Genomic DNA, 20,256 nt, shown 5'->3' on the forward strand with positions numbered 1-20,256 from the left:
GTGTGCTTCAGCTGTGAGCTCCTTCATGGCTGAACTATGGCACAGATTTTAACATGCTAATGGAATACAACGTATTTTTCTCTTCTTCTTGATTCTTCCTCTCTTACAATCTCCAAAAATGCTGAGAAATGCAATCCAATAATGCTATAAATTTGCAAAATATATATATACTTACTGTACATATATACAGTAACTCCCCTACGTAGGAATCTTCAAGTTGTGAACTTTCAAAAATGTGACCATGCGGTCCATCAATGTCAGGTGAGAGTGAAATTGCAGCTTGCCCTCTGTCTCCTATTGTTCACGATTCTTCAGCTCTTCCATCTCCAACCTCCTCTCCCCCCTCCAGTCAGTATCTCTTCTTGCCTGTTCACTCGATGCCAGCCCCTGTATGCCAGCTGTTATACTGTACTACTGTTCTGTAAGATTAAAAAATTTTTTGTGTTTTTTAATGTATTATTTGTGTGAAAAGTATTATAAACCTATTACAGTACAGTACTATATAGCCGATTGTGTTAGTTGTGTACCTAGGCTAAATTTGTTAGACTTACGAACAAATTGGACTTATGAACTCACTCTTGGAACAGAACTCATTCATATACATGAATGTTACCAGACTAAACACTCATCACAATATTCTCAACTGACAGGAAAGCTGTCACAAAAATTAGAAAATTTAAAATGGCATATCTTATTACAACAGACTTTCTTCACAAAAAAAAAGTTAAATTTTTAATTTTAATTTTAATTTTAAAAATTTTACACAATTTTAAAGGTTACTTTCCATTTACAGTTATTACAAAATATTGGCTTTGTTCCCCTTGAGCCTATCTTACACCCAAGTTTGTTCCTCCCACTCCCCAACCCCTCTATTGCCCTTCCCCTCCACTGGTAACCATAGTTTGTTCTCTACATCTGTGAGGCAGCATCAATAGTTGAATTTTAAAATAAGACAAATGATTTGGCATCGTTTCTTTTGACTCCTGATGAGTCCACAGGTGTTACCAATATTACTCAGTTGTTTATTCAAGGAGTCAGTGCCCGTTTGAAGTAACTAAAGAAATAACCTGCATGAATAGTCTACGTGTAAAACTCCAGGTGAGAATATTTTGTGGGAAGTTGAACAAACAATTCATTACAACCGGAAGTGAAATCTGCTACAATATATTAGAACTGGTGGCAGAAAAAAAAAAAAAGGCTTAGTTAAACAAGTTTTAAAACTTGTGGAAAATGTAAACCTGTGGTTTTTTGCAGATACTTGTGGTAAACATTTGAATGTCACAGGTCATTGAACAATGAGATATCAGTGGAATCAACCATTGCCATTTTTGCAAATTTATTGGGAATGTAAGATGAAGTCACTTGACAGTGACTTCATAAATTGTGAGCCTTAGTTTAGGGCTGAGATTAACTCCCTGGAGGTGCTGGGAATTGAACCCAGGGCCTCATGCATGCTAAGCACACTGTCTACCACTGAGCTACACCCCCTGCTGAGGGTACTTAAAATATTCTATAAAGCAGGTTGCCACTATTACCTGCAGGTATTCCAAGATTGAAGCTACCCTGCTCTTTCTGAAACCCTCAAGAGAAGAGACATTGCATTCTGAACTGAAAGGTGTCTAAATACAGGTAGAATCTTTCATAAGTATCGGACCCTCCAAGGGCTGCTTCCTGAGTGGCAGTTCCTATCCACCACCAAGGGGAGTGTCGGACGGAATATTCTTTTGTGTCTTCAACTTCTTTCTTTTCTGTCTACAGCGCTCTCAGAAAACTATAAAAGATAGTGCAGGGAAATACAAAGACCGGTGCCATGAGAACTGCTCAGGAAATTTAGGTCCACTAGGGAGATAAGAGTGAAGTGTAATTAACTCACAATATGGGCATGAAATGAAGAGCGAAGTCAGTCACTACTTTACTAAACCGCTGCGCCCAACATCTTTGTCTGGAAACGCGGGAAGCAGCATTCTGCCCAGGACGCTGCGTCTCTAGCTCTGAGACCCCTAAGGACAGAAGACAGGAAAGAGGATTAGAAAAGACGCTCCCGTCGACATTGCGCCTCTTTCAGACAGAATGTTTTCCACAATAAGGAGAACACGAAGGAAGCAAAAGAAATAAATTCGTTATTTATAAGACCTCCTCACATCTGGGCAGGTCCTCAAAACCTATCTGTCCCTGGGGCACAAAAAAGTAGAAGTTTCCTGCCTTTATTCAAATGTGTACCACTGTCAACGCAGACACACGTGGATTTTTGTGTGTTTTTTGATTGGTTGGTTTGGTTTTGGTTTGGTTTGGTTTTTTGAGGAAATCCTGTCATAGATGGAGGAGGGGAGGGGCAGGAAATTATGTAATTTTAAAACTCCCCCAAATGACTCTGAAAGGTCAGCAAGGTTCGGTTGTTCCTAGACTAATGCTGAGAACGGGAGAGTTGAAGGGGGACGGAGAAGAGAGGGGATGAAGAGCGGAGAGTGTCCTGTGGGGAGGGGGAGACAGTTGAGGGGGAGAAGAAGCAGCCAAGGAGGAGCAAGAGAACGAGGACGCTAGAAGAAAGTTTGGGAATGAGAATTAAACACCAGTAATATTTGGATGAGGGAGAATGTGGGTGTATCCAAGGCCTTTATCTCTTCTGCATTTCTACAGGTCCACCGCAAGAGAAGGCGCCATTATTCTAAGCGAAGTAGGTGAAAACGTTATGTCCCACAAGAATCCAGTTTGTTTTGTTCCAGTTATCGTAGTTTGAGAGCTACTAGTTGCTCTTTTCCTCGCTGGTTAAACAAGTTGAGCACTTTGTAGGGCGCTCGTGTGGTTGAATTTTTGTTTGCGGTGCAGTACTGCTGGAATTGATAGCTTTATAAAGAGCAGCTGGAAAGCCACATCTGGATTCCCGTGTGACTGTAGTGGGAGCAATGTTGAGCATAGAAGCAGGGTCCGCCGGTGGCTTTGGGCTTACGTGTCTGAGGCAACAACTGATTTTTAGCGCATTGGGCTTGGAATATGAGGGACAAATGAGCAAGAAAGGTAAGCCGGACAACAAACGAATACTTTTGAATAGATGTCCAAGAATACAAGTGTCAGCACCTCGGATAGCGCATCAAACTTTCGACCTGAAAGTCGACCGTTTAAGTCTCTGAGAGCAGGTTCTTTAGTTCTTACATTCTTGCTTCTTACTCATACGCAGAAGTCAGTCCTCTGAAACCCAGTTTTCTTCTAGATATCTTTTAGGACATTTTCAGTGTTCTCCTTTACTGCTTATATTCTACACTTCTCCCAGCGGGAGTCTGAAGAGCAATAGTTTGAACAGACTTTCTCTGTTCCTCTCCTGTGGATCTTTGCTTTAAGCCCAATGCTATTTCCACCAAAGACACCTGAGGATCAGAAGTACCTGGCTTCATTTCGGCTACTTCAGAAGTCATCACACAATACCTAAGAATAGTAAGGGTGGGGGCAGGCATCCCTTACGCTGTGTGTACCCCACGGCACAGCTGTGATTGTTCAAAATGGCTAGAGAGCAGATGGCTAATAAGAACATGAATAAACGGTTTGAGTAACTCAACACGAGCATCGTTGTATGCCACAGTGACAAAGAAGATTGTGGCATCACGACAAGGCAGGAAACTTAAATATTCTCTCACTAAGAAAGCCTAAGACACTCCTGGTTTGCTTGTCGCAGTTCCCAGTAAAGGGAGATACCCAAGTGGAGGTGCCGGGGATTGAACCCGGGGCCTCGTGCATGCTAAGCACGCGCTCTACCACTGAGCTACACCCCCGACGTCGTCGAGTCATTTCATTCATACTAGAAATTGTTCCATTAATTAACTTACATGCGCTCTAGGGAGCGCACTTCACCCAACGTAGATGTCTCTTGCAAGAAGAGCTCCACCAAGCTATTCCGTGCCACTGTGCTTGACATAGCATCAAAGTCACGGTCTCCCAAGAAGACGCTCCTTCCACTCAGATTTGAGACCCACTATGCCTACCCATCCTTAACATCTGGTGATTCAGCCAAACATATGTTGTAGGATCACGTTCTTGAAATCTACAGTGTAAGTGAATTGTATTAAAGACTTTTTTTTCCTTCTGGTACAGATGCCAGTTGCTGCTTAGAGGTCCTTTCTGGAGGTTCTTTCCTCTGATAGGCAAACCTTCCTAATATACTATCTTCTGGCGCTCTATTTTCCCCTAGTCCTGTCATCTCTCATCATCATTTCCTTCCCCTTCACTGCAGAATTTAGCCTCCGGCTCAGGCTTCTCCAGTCCAAATGCCGTCATTGTTATCAATGATTAGGCGTTTTTGCTGTTATTCTGTTTTGAACACACGCACACACAACACATATGTAATCATGGGAGTGACATCAAAACTAACTGGTCTCCCAGATTTCTTAATACATCCCATTTTCTTACAGGAATTTTATATCAAACCTTTGGAATCCAAATGGAACTATCATAATCCAACAATTGTGCTTTGTTAACTGACCTATTTTGGTTGTGATTTCATTTACAGTTTTAAAATAAAAATATAAAGTTTACTTGGAAAAACCTAGGAAAGTTGCAGGATAAGAAATTCCAATATACTTGCTACTCAGCATCACACTTTTAATTTCATTTTACTTTGAGGTTTTATGTGTGTGTGTGCATTGGGGAGTATTGTGAGGTTTAGTCACTGTGAAATGACCCATAAAAGAATAATCTCTTTATTGTGTGGGTATCAGTGCTATATGTATGACATATACGTGTGAGAATTTATGTGACATTTCGTATCTTGATTTCACTGCTTAATTAACCAGTGACATGAGGGAAAGAGATGAACATCACTGGACATTTTAACAATTACTTGAGCCTTCTCATTTTCCTTACTGACAAAACATCCCTGCAGCTGGCATGCCATCACTGGTAGAGTTTTGCCCTTTGTCTGGAATGTCCAGGAGATAGTATTAAGCGTTCTTAAATGAATTAAATGAAGGATAAGTTCACCACTCAGATTAGAGTACTGAAAACTGAAAGCAGATGAAAGAATAGGGTCATAAAGTTTCAGGTTTGACAATCCAATTCTTCTCTAAATCAATAACTTCTTTCTTGATATTCCTTGATATGGATACTAAATCGCTTCATTTAACTTAATTTTGCCATATATTCATCCAACATTTCCAAGCCAGCATCTTTGATGCAACCTTTCATTTCTAGCACCTCCATTACTGTCCTATTTCACTCTTAAACCATGCTTGCACAGACTTTTCCCACTTTCCTCTCTATATTACCTTACTTACCTTTTCCCGCTCAATAGCAAAGTTAAATTCATAACCCTTTACTCCACTCCAAGGGCCTCATCATCACTGTTGAAGTCTGTCTTCCCAACGAACATTTGATTGAAAGAAACAAAAAAGAAAAATCTGGTTCATGTAGGATCTCTTGAACCTGAGGCAACAAACACAACAGATTCACATCATCAAGTCTGAGGACTCAGTGCCATTGGCAGTACCACTGAGGAGCATGAAAGAAAAAGAACAGAAAGAGGAAAAAAAGTAAGACGTTCTCGGTCGATTATCTTTTAGAAGGCATTATTCTTTCAACTGTGCCTTGGTCAATGAAATAGCTGTGGGCTAAGGAGAAGCAAATCTGCCCAGTGATGATCCCTTCTCTGTGCTTCTCTACTCTTCTACCTCCAAGCATGATTATCTTCTATAGTCAGCAGAAATAGGGGGCAATGGATCATCAGTCTTTCTGAGCAAGTAATCTGGTGTTAAGACATTTACTTTGGGTGGAGTGAACCCGCTAGAGCTCGTTAAGTTAATTCACAGAACAATTGGTGATTTTGCGAGACTCACCAAATCCTCACTAATTTCTAATATGAATGAAATGAGCCACATGCCGTGGGGGTGTAGCTCAGTGGTAGAGCGCGTGCTTAGCATGCACGAGGCCCCGGGTTCAATCCCTGGCACCTCCACTTAAGGAGTATCTTTGTTGGGAACCACTACAGAATAACATTAATTATTCTTTACGGTGGCTCAGCAGCTCCCAGGGTTGAGAAAAGTGCAGAAGTTAAGTGAATCCACAAGTGTTCTGATCTAGCCAAAGTAGTGTCACCCATCCTTATTGGGATTATGAAAAGAGGTCAGATTTTTGTCATGAGGAGTCACCCATCCTTATTGGGATTATGAAAGGAGGTCAGATTTTTGTCATGAGGAGTCACGTATCCTTATTGGGATTATGAAAGGTCAGATTATTGTCATGAGGAATTATTCCCCTCTCAGTAATTTACACAAATTACCTGACCACACATTCCTCCCTTCAGTTCCTAAAGTGAATCCTTCAGAGTACTGATTTAGGGAAATTAGGGATTTTACGCTGTCAAGCTTTCCTTGACATCACTCAATAAACCCCCTTTCCACACTGTTTTTATCTTTTAAAATAAAATCATGCCTTTTATTCATAAGTTCCAATCACAAAGAAACACCAGAAAAATCACCTAAAGACTTTGGAGTCCAAATAAAAGTTATCAGTGGAATAGAGAGGAAGCAAAATGCCCCTGTGTCTGTTAGCCATAACAGTGAAAAGACCACTTCCACTCTGATTCATGCATCCATGAGTCCTGATGAGAGAGACACATTCCCATTATGTCACTGATTAAGAGTATTCACCATATCCTGGATATCATTACACAGCCCCCAACCCCAAAAAGTATTGTCTCTCAGCTCATACAATAACCAAGTATTCAAAAGGTCATTCCACCATCCTATCAGGCCAGCTGCTTCAGGGTTAGGGGCTTATGGTGAGGCCAGTGAATTCCAGAACATTAGCCCATTGCCAAATTTTATTTGCTATAAACTGGCTTCTTGTCTCAGAAACAATGCTGTGGATGCTGTTGAATATGACATTCAGTAAATCCATGGTTGGTGGTTTTGGCAGAAGCATTGTGGAAGGTGAAGGAAAATCCACATCCAGAATAAATATTTATTCCAGTGAGATATACACTGTCCCCCTAATACAGAATTGGTCAAATATAATGAACCTGACACCAGGGGTTTAGCTGCTTCCCCCATGGAATGATAGCTTGTGACGGTTCAAAGTTTGTCTGTGATATTGGTAGTTTAGTCACTTAGCAGTGGTTTGAACTACATCATTTTGGTGCATAGAGGTGCATGTTGCTGAGCCTGTGTATGACCTCTGTTCCTGTCATCATGGCCAGTTTGTCCATAAGCTCACTGGGCAAGTAGAATGGTGGCTAAAGAGAAGCTTCCAGACATCAACAGAATGGGTCATCATGTCCAGCTGCCTATTAGATCCCCTCTGAGGAGGTTGTTCTCTGGAGGGCATTTACACGGAAACAAATATCCTTAGACTGCACATTTGGGGAATTCTATCTACCCGCCTCTTTCCCAGACCTCTCTGTCACCACTTTTTCAATAATTTTCTTTCCAAGCCCCTAATCACCAGCCAAACTATTAGCCACCTCTCATGAATTAGTGTAGATCCCTACCCTACAAGCAAAATGAACAGTCATGTGCCCTGCTTGAAGTAACGCCCACTGAGTTTACCTTCACCACCAACATTCAGGTACTATGGAAGCTGCTCACCTTTGTGTGGTCCCAGTATATGAGCAGAACCACCTATAAACCAGGTCTGGTTCTTTTTTTTTTCTTCTTCTTCTTTAGTTGTAGGAACTCCCTATGAAGCTATAGAGGTAGATTGAAGAATGGAGGATTGTACCAAGTGTAGGAGCCACGGGAACATAAGCTACTTTCTCATGCAAATTACTCATGTGTGTAGGCCCTGCTCATATATTCTATTTATACTTGAATATGAAATGATGCTGTGCACTGTTTATTACCTCACAGTGCTAAATGATTTCCTTGCCTGGCTAACGAAGGAGCCAATCAAAAGCTGATTTGGTTGTAGTCTCATTTTCATTTTTGAAGGAATTTTTGTGAAGAAATTCTGTTATGATGAGATATGCCGTTTCAAATTTTCTAAATTTTGTGACAGTTGCTTTCCTGTCAGTTGGGAATATTGTCTCGAGTGTTTAGTCGGGTAATATTTATGTATACGGTATTCTTTTAGCAAATTCACAGCATCATTGGACTCCACTTCTCAGCATTTTTGGAGATTGTGAGAGATGAAAGAAAAGAAGAGAAAAATAAGGGACCCGCCCCATAATATTTTCTTTAGTTTCTGAGCCGTACCTGGGTCAACTGACAAGATGTAAAGGAGCGGAAAGGCTTTCTATTGAATCCCTCATTATTACGTCTTTTCAAATTCTCCCACCTTTACGTGTTCATCCAATACTGCCAGGAATTGGATGCAGCTGGCATACGTGGAAGGCAATAGATTCCAGGTCTTTCCGGATAGGCAAGTATATTGGACAATTAGGCAGCCATGCGTAAGGAATCTGAAAACGTCTAAAAACGGAAGTTGAAAACAATCTAAATATTAAAAAAGAAATGTCAGGAACATAGATTTTTCAGGTGGCCGAAATAGCTCAGTTGGGAGAGCGTTAGACTGAAGATCTAAAGGTCCCTGGTTCGATCCCGGGTTTCGGCATACTAAGGGTTTTTAGTTGATCCCAAGGGTGAGTTTCCTTCCTGGGCATTAATAAGGAATGTCGTAATGCAACAGCACCCAACATTTTTGGCACCAGGGACCGGTTTCGTGGAAGACAATTTTTCCACGGACGGGGTTGTGGATGGTTCAGGCGGTACTGCGAGCGATGGAGAGCGGTGGGGAGCGACGGGGAGCGGTGGGGAGCGACGGGCAGCGACAGATGAAGTTTCGCTCGCTCACCGGCCGCTCACCTCCTTCTGTGCGGCCTGGTACGTAACAGGCCGCGGACCGGTACCTATTCACTCGGATGATGCCCACGAATGTTGAATTCCTTTAGCATGCTAAAGCCTAATTGCACAATAAAAGCAATGTTGCGCCACAGTTCACACTTTTTGTTTTGTTTTGTTTTCACATGATGTGCAAGCACTACTAATAAAAGTAATAACAATAAAATGTTATGGTTCAGAGATGCACGGGACACTGAAAAACTTGAGGAAAGATCACTGAGTCGCTGCAATGCGTAGTGCGCACAGCAGCAGTGGGAAGGGAAAAGGGTGCCACGTGCGGCCTCTGTTGCAATTACTCTCCCTGAGAGCCCGAAAGTAGCCGTAGACCACGTGTAAATAAAGTGGCTGTGTTCGAATAAAACTTTATATATGGACACCAAAATTTGAATTTCATATAAACTTCACGTGTCACGCAATACTATTTTTCGTTTTATTTTTCACCTTTAAAAATAAAAAAACGGTACTCCTTTCGTCAGCACTTATACTAAAACTGGAAAGATACAGAGAAAATTCCCATGGCCTCTGCGCAAGGATGACATGCACATCCATGAAACTTTCCAAAACCATTCTTAGCTGGAACGCAACAGTTTACCAGCCACTAGGGTAGAAGAGTCCATTATAAATACACAGAACATCAAGCAGACAAGATTTCAGTAGCCTTTTGCCAATTAGAAATAACTGGAGAATAAATGTAAACACACGGGACCTGAACCCCTAGGGATTCAAACTTTGTTTCCCCAGATTAAAAATTCTGAAACTTACCCAGTGAGCTACCCGAATCTACAGGTCTAGCTAGTGGACGTGTATTCAACTAATTTATTTGGTAGATATTGTCCTAGTCGCAAACTCCTTGGCATTCTCTTTATTGCAGAGAAAATTCCATTTGAAAGAGATGCTATAATGCCTCACTCTCAGGAGTACTTTGTTTTCCTCTCTCCTGTCTTTCTGTCCTCCGTTCCTTGAGGCGTCCAGAACCAGAGCTGTAGCGTCCCCTACAAAAAGTCACAGCAGGGTTTGCAGGCCATATTGCTGCATTTAAGGTGTTTTATTTCGTGGTACATGTTATGAATTCATTCCCTTCTTTCTCATTTCCCCACAGCATTGAGAGCTGCTCAACATTAAGAAATTATGTAGGGCCACCCCTTTCCCTGTGAGTGATAATGACATTTTCAAACGGAAATGAATCCAAAAGTCATTCTGTCTTTTGACTTCAGGATTCCTGACTGTAAAGAAGGATCTGGAGCAGGTGTTCTAGGAAATCTGCTTGGCTTTGAAACTTGCCCTGTTACATGTTGGCTGTGAACTAGTGGCCAACTAATTACTTCACCTCTTAGGGAGTCTGTTTATCAAGGAGGTGATATAATCATTTAATGTAACCCATTGTTATTACTATTATCCACTTGTTACCTCCAGCTACATTAAACAAGCACTGTTTTTTATTTTGAAAGTTTGAAAAGCTAAATGTGTCATATTGACCACAGTCAGAACTCAGCCGAGAGTTCTGTGAGCAGGATTTCAACTTGCCCTTGGGAAACCCAGCAAGTTTCAATGCCTCAAAACTCAAACTCTCCAACACCTGGCAGTAAGTGATGCTCATCATCTCCCACTCACTGGGAAGAGGCTTCTTGGTTCAGTTCAAGTGCCCTTGCTCTTAGATTTGGGAAAAGTTTGAAATCAATAAATTAAAGGGCATAAATAAGAAAAATAAAAAAGTGGAAAGACCCATCCCCAATTCCTCAAGTTTGGTGAGGGTGGGGGAAGCAATGTACATTTTCTATAGTGAAGAACATGGGACTTACAGGTAATTTCAGTTAAAGGAAACATCATCCTACTAAAAACATGAGCCACATTTTTGTTTCCTTAGCTTTTCCTCCACCATATTCTAGAAGGTGATAAGCTAGCGATCAGTGCCTGGTGTGTGCTGGGAAAAAACTGCTGCTCCCAGAGCTTCCCGCCTATTCAAGTAATGGAGCCACGACAGAAATCTAGAGAGAAAGTTATAATTGCCTTATTTCAAGTGTTTTGGGGTTTCTTATGTCTTCTAGCCCACTAATCCTTTAGGCAACACTGAAGGTCACAAAATGGCTCTAGATTTTTCTATGAATGAACCCACAATGAACTTATGGAATCTTACTCTAGCCAAAATACATGTGATTTTAGAACTTTAATTCAACAACTGTCTGAGTAATCTGTTTGAACCACTGGTCTCTCAATTCAGACTGAACTTTTGAAGTCCCCATGTTCTGTAACAGACAACAGAGTCATTCTTACCATCCTCAGAGCAAAACTTGAGGATCCTTTGACGCTGGCCATCTCCTCACTCAGACCTAGTATTTCAGTCAACTCTCTGGTCTAGCAGTCTTATTTCATCCACTACGTTGTATTCCTTTATTGTTTCTTATTCATTTTAATGCTCAGTGTTTCCAAGATTGTCTCAAAGATACTATAATCTGTTGAGCATACTATCATCTTTAAGCACTCTCTTACATTCTGGCACAGAATGATATTCTAGGTGACAGCAAATTCTTACAATGGGGATCTGTATGAAGAAATAAAGTTGTGGGGCTAGTTCTCCCAGTTGTTCCTTGAGTGTCACTGATTCTAGGCTCTTCTTTTCCTTCTTCTATTCACCTCTTGTAGGTTGACAAGTGTGAATAGATCCTAGGAATGTACCTTTCTGCCTAGCATGAAGATACCTTTCTCTTCATGTAGCCTGGGAAGAGAATGCAATAAAGGAATTTCAGAAATAATGGAATCGTACATAAGGGATTTTTGTACTAACAGTTTCAGGTTCTGGAAACACAAGGCGGTATTGCCATTAAAGATAGATAAATATTGCCATTAAATTTTACTCCAAAAGTACAAAAAGTAAGGGGGTGTAGCTCAGCGGTAAAGCGCGTGCTTAGCATGCTCGAGGCCCCGGGTTCAATTCCCGGCACCTCCAATCGCAGGCGAGTGTTTCTCCTTCCACGTAAGGAGACCAGCTCCTTGTGAGTGTTCGTATTTCTACCTAAGACTGGCCTTCGCTTTTTGGAATCACTTCTACCCTCACCATATTGAGCTACCTCCTTATTTTGCGGGGGAAAAAAAAAAAAAAAAAGAAGTGAAATATGGGAATTCCCTGGCGGTCCAGTGGGTAGGACTCCGCGCTTTCGCTGCTGAGGTCTTGGGTTAAATCCCTGGTTGGGGAATTAAGATCCTGCAAGCCGCGCGGCGCCGCCAGAAAATTAAAAAATAAAATAAAATAAAGTGAAATACATCTAGTTTAGCATTCAGTAAGTTAGTTTAAGTAGAAATAATGTAATTTAAATGGCTTTTTAAACTAATAACATCAAACTGTAAATTTAAAAAGCAACTTAAAAGGATTTAAATATGATAAGATATAGAAAACATACTCATAATTTCTCAGATCTTCATGCACTTTTGAGTCGAAGTGACAAATTAGCTCTAATATATCACACACTGTAACATGCTCCCTCTGCACATGACTATGTATGAAACCAGAATATGTCATGCAAAATATGCCTCTTTGACATGAAAATTATTTTGGGCTGAAGTTAATTAAGATGCAAGAAAACATACAAAAAAGCTCTCTCTACCCTCCCATATCCGCCCAAAGGCAGGATATAAATTCTCCTTTTACTGGAGACAAACTCTTATCAGCCCAGAGACACACCAGAGGAATCTGCAAACAAATCTTACTCCACTAGTTTCCTCCCATATATTTAATTTCCCACAGTTTTCTGCCCTTGGAAGATGAAAACAGCATTCCTCGATCCTGTCATTTGTCTACAAATTTACTGTTCTTTGTTGAATATACTTCATTAGCCGCGGTGCTAAGCCGCCACTTTGAGTTACTTTTTGTTTAGGTTTCTTCTGCGTGATGCCTGTTGCACACATTAACAAGCTCTGTTTTTCTCTTGTTAACCTACCTTTATGTGTAAGAGTGCCAGCTGAAAGCCTAAGTTGAATAAAGTGTTGTCTCTCCCGTTGTAGTATGCTTCCCTCTCCACATTCTATACACCAAGCAAGTTGGACAGCACCCCATTAGAGCTACACACTATTAAAATGAGTCAAGTCCTTTGATCACGCACTTGGGATTGAAAGCAATTACAAGATCCTCTAAAATTTCTAAATCCTTGCTTTTCATTTCTAGACTTATTCTTGGAGAACCAGTAGCAAATAATGGAAATCAGTGGGGACAGGTATTTTTCCGAATTTCTTGGATTATGTGAGAATAGAGTGCACGAAATGAAGTACTGGGTTCGGTTTCTAGCACCTTTATTCCTGCCCTTTTCTTTTATTCTCTTAAACCATGTTGGCACAAACGTTTCCCACTTTCCTCTTTATATTCCCTAACTCACTTTTTCTAGCTCATAGCAAAATTAACTTCATACCCATTTGCTCCTGATCCCTTTCCACTCTAAGGCCTCATCATCATTGGTGATGTCTGTCTTCCCAAGGAACATTTAATTGAAGGAAACAAAAAAGAAAGATCTGGCTCATTCAGGATTTCCTGAACCCAAAACGACAAACATGGCAGATTCACATCATCAAGCTTGAGCAATCAAATCCATTGGTAGTATTATTGAGGAGCATGAAGGAAAAAGAACAGAAAGAGAGAAGAAAAAAAAAAGTAAGACATTCTCAGTCAATTATCTCTTAGAAAGCATTATTCTTTCAACTGTTCCTGGGTTAATTAAATAACTGCAGTCCAGGGAGAAGCCACTAGACTGTATCCAGTTCAGTAATTTCAGAAATAGTGTAATGTAACCTGGTAGACTGTCTCCAGCCAACTCTTAGCTTACAAAAAAAAAAAAAAAAAAAAGACGGAGAAATAACATTTTATGAAACAGCCAGAAGAAGATAGAAGTAGGGGGGTGTAGCTCAGTGGTAGAGCGCGTGCTTCGCATGTACGAGGTCCCTGGTTCAATCCCTGGCACTTCCACTCAGGTTTTATCAACCCCTTTTCTCATATCCTCTGTGAAAAGAAGGGCAGTGGATTACTTTTATAGTTTTCCCATTTTTACTGCCTCTGGCTTACCACCTCCCAGGGCGGGGCATCAGCAAAATGAAGACAAGAAGAAGGAGAGAGAGAGAGGAAGAGAGGAAGGAATGAAGGAATGAAGGAAGGAAGGAAGGGAGGGAGGGAGGGAGGGAGGGAGGAAGGAAAGAAGGGAGGGAGGAAGGAAGGAAGAAAGAAAGGAAGGAAGAGAGGGAAGGAGGGAAGAAGGGAAGAAAGGAAAACAAAGACATTCCCATCAGACATTTCACTTCCAAAGCAAGAAGCCTGCCACCACAACTGGCATATGCAAATAAAGACAGGACAGAAAAAGGACAGAATAAAGGGGAAGATAAACAGCCCTATTCTTTTAGTTCTTTTAGTTGTATGAGCAGTCAGATCTGCATCATCTAACAGAGAAGAGGAAAGCTTTCACCTGACTCCCCTGCCTCCCCCTTCTCATCCCCACCTCCTTTCCCTCCACCCCTCCATCCATTACTGGATGCAAGCAGTTGAGGTGGGGGAAGTGGATCCCAAATCTTTCTGAGTGAGTGACTGAGAGAACATTGAACAACCCAAACAGCAGCGCTAAGGAATGACGAGACTGTCAACGTGAACACTGGGAACATTGTTGTAAGTTTCAGGGTTGGAAGCTATTAGGTGGCAGGAATAGTTTGATTTGGGTGGAAATTAGGCTTAAGGCGTTAAAATTTTTTGTTAGAAGCTGGATTTTGGCAGATGATAAATTGGGTCTCATTGGAGATTTTCACGGGCCATGTAGTAGAAAACACCCAACCCCATACACACACTCCTGGCTGAAATAAAACCGCAAGGATTTTGGCGAGTAATGAATTAAAATGTCTTCCCTTCTACATTTCCTACATTTGCCCACTGAATTCCAGTTTCTTGTTTTTAGAATTTTAAATAAAGTCATAAGGTGGAATACATGATTTAACATCACACCAAAGATTTCTGAGATGCAACGAAAGGGGTAGTGTGTGCAGGGTTGGGGAGATGAAGAGGGAGGGATAAAAACAGATGGATGCATAAATTTCTTGTGTTTCCTAAAATAAACACTATTGGTATAAACAAAGAGCTAATTAAAATTATAGAACAACTTTGTTGCTATACATAATTCTACATTAGGTGAATATATCAAAATCAGTTCTATTTTCAATTTTTTTTTTGGATGCTAGTTTGTGTATCAAAGGAGTAGAATAATGTAAAAGCTGAATTTTGCAGAGGGAGGGAAGCTTGTTCGTGTGTACAAACAAAAAAGATTTCCATTTAGCCTCTCAAAGGCTAGGAGGGCTGAGAGGGTAGGATTAGCAACTCACAGAGGAAGATGAAGAAGACAGGACTCCACAGACACTGGACCTTAGGATGCCCAGTTTACCCAGCAGCTGCTAAAAACACCTAAAGCACAGACATCCAAGGGCATCGTTTTTGGACCCTCCCAGGTGAGAAATGCTTTTACAAAGCAGTGTCTATTTTAGGGCAGATGCCAAGTAGAGACTGCTTTTAAATTCCTTTTTGAGTGAATTATCTGTTGTCCTCTTTATTTTCCTTCCAGTGGCTCCTAGCAGCTCCTGGCAGAGAACAAAAGCTTGCCCTTGGTGTTTTCCGTGCCAGGAACACTGATGCATCTTCTCTGTCTTCCTCTTCATACTCACTGGATTAAACATGGAGCCTCCATACGGTCTCAGATAAATGAAGGCAGTGGGCAGAATCATGAAAGACAGAAAGTCTCTGAAGGGCACTGGGACTGTAGACACTGTAGCCCCCAAGGGAATCCATATTCTGGGCACTTTTCCCAGGGAAAGGAAATAACTAATACCTAGGACCTCTAAGGTTCACCTTTGGCTCCCTGATGGTCAGTGTGCCTCAAGTGGCTTCAGCTTGGACCTTGGGATTTGTTACTCCTTCTCTGGTCATCTCCATGGTACCACCAGTTTCCCACATCATCACAGTAGGGGACTGTACCTCCACTGCTCCTGACTGCCAGAGACCTAGCAAAAAATTCAGGGGAGTGAGTACAAAGAAGAGAACTCAAAAAGTTACCTCTGGAAATATAGGTCCAGATGGAAAGAGAAGACAGAAAACCTTCAGCTACTAAAGGAAAAGGGGTAAGTGTCCGCCACAGAGAATCACTGGTTCTGGCACTGTTTGAACATGAGATGAATTTGAATGTGTAGGAAGCAACTTCATGATGATGAAGATGTCTGGTAAGCAAGGTCATACCTGAGTCTATAATTCAGCAGATAGCTTTCATCTAGAGACCTGGATTTTCACGTGGCTATGGAAGAGAAGGCCCCTGAGATGAGAGTAGCACACGGACTGAAAGAGACCCATTGGAATTGGAGAATTAGGAGTCATTGGTATACATTGCAGGAAAACAAAAGAATGGCTGGCTTTAGATTGATTTCGGACCTTGCGGCTCTTTGTTTCTGCTTCGGGTATCTTCCCTACTTCTCTCAGCTTGCTTCAAAGTCTGCTCCACAGCTAGCTCTCAGGAAGGCATTTCCATTCCCTCACCAAGGAAAGTCCCAGGAATGGGGCATTTTTCTTCTCTTCAAATTCCTCTTTTCCCCCAACTTCATCCTCCTCTGCCTCCAAAGCTGCCTAAAAGACCACAGAGATAATGCAGAAGAAAACAAAGAAGAAAAGTTAAGTATTTTATCTGTTGGGCTTCAGTATTTGTAGCACGTGGGCTCAGTAGTTGTGGCTCGCGGGCTTTAGAGCGCAGGCTAATTGTAGCGCTCGGGCTTAGTTGCTCCGCGGCATGTGGGATCTGCCCGAACCAGGGCTCGAACCCTTGTGAGCAGCATTGGCAGGCGGATTCTTAACCACTGCGCCACCAGGGAAGTCCTCGACGTTGATATTGCGGGAGTGGGGTAGAGACGGGGCGGATAGAAGGGGACTTAGGTCCTTCCGGAAGGAAAGAGATGACAGAGCGGAAAGAATTCACAAAACCTACCAAGAAATGCAGAGCGACAGAGTGTGTCTAGCAAACCTAGGGCAGCAACACGGTCGGGACCCGGCAACTGCTTTCCTTATTGAGGTTCTGTTTTGAAAGACAGAAGGAGGAGGGAAGAGGGAGGAAGAAACAGGATACATAACCTCTTTCGGACGGAATTCTCTCCGGAATGTGAGAGAGCAGGGAAATGTGTGGGCTGGGAAAGGAACTAGCACTTTGTATGCCTAGAGAGCATCTCACACCTCAGGCACTCAGGCGCAAAAACACTTTCCGCCTATTTTGTCCGACAGGTAACCCAGATATGAATTTTGGATGAAGTCCGAAAGCATATTTTAGAAGAGGCCGGACAGTAATTTATACTATTAGAAAGCTCCGCAGACTCAAAATCTGGCAGGTTTGGGAAACCCTGACTGGAGTGTCAAAAACCCGGAACCTGGATGGAGTGGACTGAGTTATTGGGAAGATCTCACGCAGGAGGTGTCAGAGTGGACCAGAGCGGAAAGGCGAAGCAGTGCGTGAATGGGAAGAGGGAGGAGGCGAGGTTGGAGTTAGCAAAGTAGGGAGAAGAAGGCTTGAATATGGATCTCTAAACATGAATAGGATTTGGGTAGATGGGTGGGAAGGACGTGTCCAAGCTCCACCTCTCTTCTTTGCATCCTGTAGGTATAAGAAAATGTTGGCTTTACGTGATTTTAGGCAAGTGAGCAGCAAACTTTTGTCCCACAAGAAGATCCCACTCATTTTTACCCAAACTGTTGGCTTTTGAGAGCATCGTAGAGCTCTTTCCATAGCTGAGGTAGCTCCTCAGAGCGCTGGATTTTTGAGGGAAGTCAAATTGTTTCAAACTTGTTGTCTGTTGTGGTGGCAGCAAGTTAGTGTAGAAGTGAGATCCGCCTGCTGCTTTTGGCTTGAGTATGTGAGGTACTTGTGCCGGCGACTTTTTTTAACGCTTAGAGAACTCAAAATTGAAACTAACCTAACGAACTTCCCTTTACTAGGCCGGGAGAGATTTTGTGGAGTGTGGGCCCGGGTAGCTCAGTCGGTAGAGTATCAGACTTTTAATCTGAGGGTCCAGGGTTCAAGTCCCTGTTCGGGCGATAGTGAGCTTTTCTTTCCTAACATCCCCCAAAAGTGTCCTTTCTCTAGGCTGTGAACTGCCAGAAACAAGCGGATTAATCTTAAATGTTTGATACCTTCGCCCAAGTAAACAGGAAAGGCAGTGGGGATGGGGGTTCTGATCACGGAATGTGTGCGGAGAATAATGAATCCCCTTCTGCATGTTTGCAGTCTGTTGTGCTTTTGCTTTGTGGGTGTTAGATCGAGCTTGGAACGAGTAGTAGCTTGGGTTTGAACACGATTAAGATGCCTGCAAATTTAAGATGGAGTCTTGTGGAGGTATTTGGCAACCACAGTGATCCCTAAGATGGCAACTCTGCAGCAATCTGTGACTGGGAGGGATTTTATTATTATGGAAAAGAGAGACAGTATGTAGAGCGAGAATGTAAAAGGGCTTATTGTGATTTGAAGATTGGGAACTCATTAACGGTATTCCCGGAAAATATGTGTATTAAGCTAGACTGATCTTGGACTCCAGATAGTATAATGTTCCTTGAACTTCCTTAGAAATCCCGGGAAATGCTTAGAAATCTAGGTGAGGTGATTGGTATCTCATCTCCTTTTTGCCCGCTTCTGACCATATGAGAGTTTTGTTCATGTTCACAGAAATCCCATGAAGTAGAATTTGAACTTGGAAGGACCCCCTTTGTTGGGAAGAACTTGTCTCTCAGTTTGTCCAATAGATTCATCTGACTGCCAGAATAAAGAATAGGAAACAGAAAAGTGACAGGTCTCAATGAGGGAGAGAAATGTGTGGGGTGGGGAAATGGGGCTGGCTTTAATTTGCCTCTGCGTCTTGGTGTAAAGCACAACTAGGATCATGTCCATTGTCCCTGGTAAATCATTACATTGTGACAGAAGCAAACTGGATTCCAAGTGGGGTCTTGTACATTCCTGATATAAGCAAAAGCACGGTAAATTGGGAAGCACTGCCCAATATAATATGAGCCACAAATGCCAGCCACATATATAATTTAAAATTTTCTAGTAGTCACAGTGAAAAAAAAAGTGAAGTTAATAACATATTTTATTTAGTTCACTATATCTAAAATATTATCATCTCAATAAATAATCCATATAAAGGCATATTACCTAGATAATTTACATTCTTTTTTTTTCTTACTAAGTCTTTGAAATCTGCTGTGTACTTTACAGTTACAGTACATCTCAAGTTGGACTGGTCATATTTCAAGTACTCAAGAAACACATGTGCTAGTGGCTACCATATTGGACAGCAGAGTTCTAAGGATTAATGCATTTGAATAAACAGAAGAAAATATATAGATGTGCAAATTAGAGCAGTTGTGTAACTCAACTCAAAATCTATATGCAAAATTTCACTCATATTTGTGAGGTGTGCCAACTAAAAATTGGCACTTGCCGACTGTCTCTACAAGGATTAAATCACTAGCCACTGCAGCCACTGACCTTCAACACACCCTGAAAGGAGTTTGGAGTGGAGATCAGAAATGACGCACCTTGTGCTCTGGGAAAAACTGGCACAACAGGCCTTCAAATAGTTAGATATTTTCAGGAGATTTTATGAGCCCAAATTCTTACATCTTGTCATATCTAGAAAAGCACTAAAATCATTAACGGTGACATCTGCTCCTCCTGACTAGCAGCAAGCCTCTGCCAAAATGTGTGCTTAACTGCACATACCCCCTTCACCAAAATCTTATATAATACTGACCTTCCCCCCTACGTCTTTGGAGCCGTTCCTCAGAGCTATCTGAGACACTGTCTCCTGGGCTATAGTCCTCACTTTGCCCCAAATAAAACTTAACTCACAACTCTCACATTGTGTTTTGTTCTGTTTTGTTTTCCAGTCGACATGTGTCAACTGAAATAAAAATGCACAATGCGGGAGCTATGAGTTTCAGTTTTATTTGGGAACTTATTGAGGACTACAGTCCAGGAGCGGCTATGTGCAAATACTGGTAAATTGCCACTCTGTAAGGTTACCTGAATTCCTTCTGATAAAGTGCTAATATTTAATATTCTTTTACCATCCTTTATCTTTCCTATACCTAAAGACTAATATATGTTTTCCTGTGAATGACAGAGATTGTCTGCTACCCAAATCATTCACTCATAAAAATGTATGTGTTAAGACTTGAGAGGAAACATGCCATTGGATATTTCTGCCAGTGGATATTCCCCCCATTACTTCCTGTATACAGAAAGCCATATTTAAAATTTCTAAGTCAGTGGTCACATTTCCACAAGACTCTGAATCCCTCAGTTTTCAAGAAATTACTTTGGGAGCCACTGGGGAGAGAGATCCTTCTGTTCACAAGAAAGTCAACTTCAAAAGGTTGATATATACTTTAAAAAAGCTA

General features: G+C 41.7%; 8 non-coding genes across 8 annotated transcripts; 6 read left to right on the top strand and 2 right to left on the bottom strand.

Moving 5' to 3' along the window:
• Positions 1 to 1,416: 1,416 nt before the first annotated feature.
• On the bottom strand, positions 1,417 to 1,488 carry TRNAA-AGC (transfer RNA alanine (anticodon AGC)). Its single transcript has one exon. It is a non-coding gene; the product is annotated as a tRNA-Ala (tRNA).
• Positions 1,489 to 3,692: 2,204 nt separating this feature from the next.
• Positions 3,693 to 3,764, bottom strand: TRNAA-AGC (transfer RNA alanine (anticodon AGC)). Its single transcript has one exon. It is a non-coding gene; the product is annotated as a tRNA-Ala (tRNA).
• A 2,102-nt stretch (positions 3,765 to 5,866) lies between these two features.
• TRNAA-AGC (transfer RNA alanine (anticodon AGC)) lies at positions 5,867 to 5,938 on the top strand. The gene has a single exon. It is a non-coding gene; the product is annotated as a tRNA-Ala (tRNA).
• A 2,521-nt stretch (positions 5,939 to 8,459) lies between these two features.
• Positions 8,460 to 8,532, top strand: TRNAF-GAA (transfer RNA phenylalanine (anticodon GAA)). Its single transcript has one exon. It is a non-coding gene; the product is annotated as a tRNA-Phe (tRNA).
• Positions 8,533 to 9,279: 747 nt separating this feature from the next.
• Positions 9,280 to 9,386, top strand: LOC114237384 (U6 spliceosomal RNA). Its single transcript, XR_003623057.1, has one exon. It is a non-coding gene; the product is annotated as a U6 spliceosomal RNA (small nuclear RNA).
• Positions 9,387 to 11,691: 2,305 nt separating this feature from the next.
• Positions 11,692 to 11,763, top strand: TRNAA-AGC (transfer RNA alanine (anticodon AGC)). The gene has a single exon. It is a non-coding gene; the product is annotated as a tRNA-Ala (tRNA).
• Positions 11,764 to 13,695: 1,932 nt separating this feature from the next.
• Positions 13,696 to 13,767, top strand: TRNAA-CGC (transfer RNA alanine (anticodon CGC)). The gene has a single exon. It is a non-coding gene; the product is annotated as a tRNA-Ala (tRNA).
• Positions 13,768 to 17,822: 4,055 nt separating this feature from the next.
• TRNAK-UUU (transfer RNA lysine (anticodon UUU)) lies at positions 17,823 to 17,895 on the top strand. The gene has a single exon. It is a non-coding gene; the product is annotated as a tRNA-Lys (tRNA).
• Positions 17,896 to 20,256: the final 2,361 nt, after the last annotated feature.

Source organism: Balaenoptera acutorostrata, chromosome 10 (genome assembly GCF_949987535.1).
Source record: "Balaenoptera acutorostrata chromosome 10, mBalAcu1.1, whole genome shotgun sequence".
Taxonomy (NCBI): domain Eukaryota; kingdom Metazoa; phylum Chordata; class Mammalia; order Artiodactyla; family Balaenopteridae; genus Balaenoptera; species Balaenoptera acutorostrata.